The following is a 6191-nucleotide window of genomic DNA, read 5'->3' as shown; positions in this document are numbered from 1 at the left end:
GAAAAATAAAATAATACCCAGGAAGATGTTAAATGTTTAAATAAGAGTTCAATGTACTATAAAAGCAAAATTTCTAATTTTTAGAGGGAAAAGTACATTAATAACAAATAAAACAGCACACAGATAATTGGTGAGCTTTTCAGAAAAACAAGCAAGTTAAACAACTATCTCACACTATGTATTAAATTATATTTCAGAATAATGAAAGAACAAAATCAAGAAATGAAATCACAAAACTAGAGGAAAATACAAGTCAATACTTATCTGATATCAGGCAGGGAAGTTATTTCAAGGTACAAATGCTAAGGAAGAAATTATAGAAACTAAAATTCCAGGAGTAAGGAAAAAACCCACTATATATATAATAAAAAGTCACAAATTAGGGGGAAATTATTTGTGTTAATATATGCCTAATGGTCACTGGCATAATTAATGATATAAAGAGCATTTGTATGTCCTTAAGAAAATAAATAAATATCAAACTAGAAAAACTGTGGCAAAATTCACGAACCAACAGCATGCAAATAAAAAAATATAAATTCTTAATAAACACCTAAAATAATACTAAGTAACAGTAATAACTAAAGAGACATACATTAAAACAAGGAGAAATCATTTGCACTTACTCAGTTGACAAAAATAAAACATAATGTCTCCATTGTTGGAGAGAGGTCAAGGAAGAGACATCTGCACACATAGCTCCTGGGAGCAAAATGGATAGGAACTTTCCAGAAAATGATTAAGCAGTATTTGTCAATTTCTCTAAAATGTGCATGTCCTCTGATTAATTATTCTCCTAGAGAATTTTCCTCTGAAAATAAGTGAAGATGTGCACTGAGATTTATTTAATAAGAATGTCCAATCATAACATTGGTTATAATTGTGAAAAATTAGAAAGAACCTAAGCGTTCCCAAAATAGAAGATGGAATTAAATGAATTATGGTACATCTCTGTGGTAGAAAAATCACGAAAATCTGTGTGCTTAAAAAAAAAGCCATAGGTGTTTATTTTAAAATTTTTAAAAATTTAAAAAAAAAAAACAAAAACATAGCCACAGGTTCAGTATGGAAGCTTAGAAGTCACCCCTCTGTCCCAAGAACAAGCAAAAAGATGAACAGACTGAAAAATCAACAACTCTGCTTGGATCAAGAGGAGAGGACACAGGGCAAACCTCTACCCTCAAGACTGCAGGGACAGACGAAGGTACAGGGAATAGAGACCTAAAAGAGAGGATACTCGGGTCAGAGACCACCGTGGGAATCAGCGTCGGGTTAGGAACACTGAACTGGAATGGACAGCTTTCTGGAGGTTCAGTGCAGACAAGCCTGAGATTTAAAAACTCTGGGGGCACCCAGCCATGGAGGGGGTCCTCACAATATTGTGAGATTTACCTCCAGGAGCTTGATCGGAGCGCCACAGTAAATATCAGAGAAAAGTCTTTGACTTTCTGCAAAGGGAGGGGAGAAAAGAACCATTTACAAATACACCAGAGCACTCTGTTCTTCTTAACAAGGCCTGCCCTCAGAAGGAACTGGTTAACCAGAGCCTAAGCTGCTGGGGTACTCTCAGAACCTAACAGACCTGACCAAGAGACACGTCCACCCTCCAGGCTGCCCAAGCTTTCCTGTCCCACCTAAAGGGGTGAGAAATTCTCATGAAATTCACAGCCCAGAGGCACAGGCTCAGCAAAAGACTGAGACCTAACAGTGGGACTATCACACAATTCCCCCCTCCCCACACCTCACTACCACATTACTAACGCCCTATTTACAGTGGTCCTTTTTACACAGTGCACCATGTCTGGCCATTAAGGAAAAATTATAAGGCATCTCAAAAGGCAAATACACATTTTGAAGGAACAGAGCAAGCTTCGGCACAGATAGAGCAGGGATGTCGAAATTACCAGACTGAGAATTTAAAACAACTATAATTAATATGCTGAGGGCTCTAATGGGTCAAGTGGACAGCATGCAGGAACACGTGGGCGATGGAAGGAGAAAGGTGGAAATCCTCAGAGAGAACACCCTCCCAAAATGCTTGAGATTAAAAAATAATAATAATACTGTAACACAAATGAAGAGTGTCTTTGATGGGCTTATTAGTAGACGGGACACGGCTGAGGACAAAATCTCTGAGTTGGAGAGTATATCAGTAGAATCCTCAAAAACTGAAAAGCAAAGAAACAAAGGCTGAAGAAAGAAAAAACAGCATATCTTAGGGCTGTGAGATAACTACAAAAGGCATAACATACATGTGATGGGAATAAAGAAGAAGAAGAAAGACGGAAAAGAACAGAGGAAATAGTTGAAACCATAAGGATTGAGAATTTTCTCAAATTAATGCCAGATACCAAATTAAAGATGCAGGAAGTCTAAGAAAAAGGATAAATGCCAAAAACAAAAACAAAACAAAAACTAAGCATATTATCTTCAGACTACGAAAAAAATCGAAGATAAAGAAAAAAAATAATAATGAAGGAAGCCAGAGGGGAAAGAAACATTTTCTCTCAAAGCGAACAAAGAATTGCTTCTAACTTCCCTTCAAAAACTATGCAAGCAAGAAGAGTGAAGTATTTAAAGAGTTGAGAGGAAAAATCCACCAACCTAGAATTCGGTACAATGATAAATTATCCTTCAGAGTGGAAGAGAAATAAAGATTTCCTCAGCCAAACAGAAACTGAGGGAATTCATTGCCTATGGAACTGCCTTGCCAAAATGTTAAAAGAAGCTCCTTAGAGAGAAGGAAAATAATATAGGTCAGAAACTCAGATCCACAAAAAGAAAGGAAGAACATCACAGAAGGAATAAGTGAAGGTAAAATTAAAACTTTTGTCTTCCTTTTTAATGATTTATCAGATAGGCTTATTCAAAATAATACTCAAAATATATTTGATTATGTATGCTCATGTGCTAGCACACACCAGGTATGTGTCTGTATATAAGAGAAACGAATGACAGTAATCATCAAGGAATGCGAGGGAGGAATCACGGTTTTCTTGTTATTATAAGACATAGCACTCGTGAAGCAGTAGAGTGTTGCTTGAAAGTAGACTTGGATTATTTGCAAATGGACATTGCAAACTCTGGGGCAACCATTTTAAAAAATAAAGAAAAATAACTGATATACTATGAAAGTTGAGAAAATGGAATCATATGAAATACTCAAATAACACCACAAAAGTAAGAAAAAGAGTAAAAGACAAAAATTGGAGTAAAGAACAGGGGAGCAAACAGAAAACAGTAACATATAGGATGAATATCAATCCAAAATTATCAATAATCACTTTGCATGTCAGGGGTCTAAATACACCAAATAAAAGACTTTGACAGGGTGAATCCAAAAACATGACCCAACCCTGTGTTGTCTGTAAGAAACCCACCTTGAATATAAAGACATTTATAGATTAAAAAGAAGTGGGTAAAAAAAAATACACCATGCTACCATTAGCCAAAAGAAACCAAGAGTGGTTATAGTAATTTCAGACAGAGCAGGCTTCTAAGTAAAGAAAGTTATGGGAGGAGGGAGAGAGAGAAAGGCATAAATGATAAAATGATTGATTCTCCAAGAAGACAACAATTCTTAACATATATGCACCAGGGCGCCTGGGTGGCTCAGTCAGTGGTTTAAAGCCTCTGTTTCGGCTCAGGTCATGATCCTAGGGTCCTGGGATCGAGACCCGCATGGGGCTCTCTGCTCCGCGGGGATCCTATTTGCTCCTCTCTCTCTCTCTGCCTGCCTCTCTGCCTACTTGTGATCTCTGTCAAATGAATAAATAAAATCTTAAAAAAAAAAAGTACACACCAAACAACAGAGCATCAAATTTCATGAGATAAAACTGATAGAAATGCAAGGAGAAATAGATAAATAGGGGCACTTGGGTGGCTCAGTGGTTAAAGCTTCTGCCTTTGGCTCAGCTCGGGTCATGATCTCAGGGTCCCGGGATCGAGCCCTGCATTGGGCTCCCTGTTTGGCGGAGAGCCTGCTTCTCTCTCTCCCTCTGCCTGCCACTCTGCTTACTTACGCTCTCTATCTCTCTGTCAATCAAATAAAATCTTTAAGAAAAAAGAAAGAAAAGAAATAGATGAATAGATGAATCGACTATTAGAGCTGGAAACTTCAACACCTCTCTGTCTCAGAAATGGACCAATCAAGCAGACAGAAAATTAGTAAGAACACAGTCAAACTCAACCACACCATCAGTCAACTGAACACAGTTGACCTCTATAAGACTGCTTCTCCAATAACAGCGGAATCTTTATTTTTACCAAACTCACATGGAACATTAGTCAAGATAGACCAATTCTGGGACATAAAACATATCTCACCAAGTTTAGAAGGATAGAAATCATGCAATGCCTGCTCTAGAACTTAAATAGAATTAAACAAGAAACTGCTAACAGAAAGAGCGCTTAAAAGTCCCAAAATATGTGCAGATAAAACAACACACTTTTGAATACCACACAGGTCAAAAAACAAATCTCAAGAGAATTTTAAAACATTTTGAACTAAATGAAAATGAAAACACAACTCATCAAAATTTGTGAGAGGCAGTGAAAACAGGGAAATGTATAGCATTAAATGAATGTATTAGAAAAGAAGAAAGACCTAAAGTCAATAATCTAAGGTAAAAATTAAGTAGAAAAAGAGTGACTAAATATGAAGTAAGCATAAGAAAAGAAATAATAAGATAAATAAGGTTTAAAGCAGAAATGAGTGGAAATTAAAAACAGAAAAAACAGGGGCGCCTGGGTGGCTCAGTGGGTTGGGCCACTGCCTTCAGCTCAGGTCATGGTCTCAGGGTCCTGGAATGGAGTCCCGCATCGGGCTCTCTGCTCAGCAGGAGCCTGCTTCCTCCTCTCTCTCTCTGCCTGCCTCTCTGCCTACTTGTGATCTCTCTCTGTCAAATAAATAAATAAAATCTTAAAATAAATAAATAAATAAATAAATAAAAATAAAAACAGAAAAAACAATAGAGAAAATCAATAAAACCAAAAGCTGAAAAGATCAGTAAATTTGATATGCCTCTAGTTTAGCAAGAAAAAAAAAGGAGATACAAATTACTAATATCATAAATAAGAGAGAAAACATCATTGCAGATCCCAAGGACATAAAAAGGATAACAAAAGAATACAATATTTTAAAAAAGAATACATTTAACCATTGTATGTCCACAAATTTGTTACTTAGATGGAATGTACCAATTTTTTTCTTTCAATTCTTTGAAAGACACAATCTGCCAAATTTCACACAGGAAGAAACAGATTATCTAAATACACCTCTACCTGCTAAAGAAATTGAATTAATAATTAATAATATTCCAAAACAGAAAGTACAGGGCGCAGATGTATTCACTGGTGAACATTTAAGGAATTTAAGGAAAAAATTATACCAATTCTCTACAATCTCTTTGAAAGAATAAAAGCAGAGGAAATACTTCCTTACTCATTCTATGAGGCCAGTATTACCCTGACACCAAATCTCAACAAAGATATTTTAAGAAAAGAAAACTATAGATCAATATCTCTCATAAATATATATGTGATAATCCTCAACAAAATCTTAGGAAATCAAATCCAAAAATATGTAAAATGGATTATATATCATGACCAAGTGGGATTTATCCTGGGTATGGGAGACCGGTTCAATATTTGAAAATTAATTAATGTCAATGAGCTAAAAAAGAAAAATCACATGTTCATCCCACAGATTCAGAGAAAGCTTTTGATAAAATCTAACACCTATTTGCAACAAATACTCTCAGAAAACTAGGAATAGAAGGGAATGTTTTCAACTTGATAAAGACTACCAAAAACTTACAAGTGACATCATACTTAACGGTGACAAACTTGAAGCTTTCTCAGGCAGATCAGGTACAAGGCAAGAATGACTCCTTTCCAACATCATTCTAAAAGACCTTATAAGGCAAGAAACGGAAATAAAATGTTTACAGATTGTGAAGGAAGACACAAAACTGTAGTTGTTTTACAGATAACGTGACTGCCTATGTAAAAAATCTGAAAGAATTAAAAAAAAAAAAAAAAAACACCTCTTGGACTAGTAAGTGATTACAGCCAGGTTGAAGGATCTAAGGTTAATAAAGAAAAGTTAATGACTTTCCTGTTCACCAACAACAATCAGGCAGAATTTGAAATTAAAAACACCATACCATTTACATTAGCATCTCCCAAAA

This window comes from Mustela lutreola, chromosome 9, assembly GCF_030435805.1.
Source record: "Mustela lutreola isolate mMusLut2 chromosome 9, mMusLut2.pri, whole genome shotgun sequence".
NCBI lineage: Eukaryota > Metazoa > Chordata > Mammalia > Carnivora > Mustelidae > Mustela > Mustela lutreola.
This window is presented reverse-complemented; position numbering follows the sequence as displayed.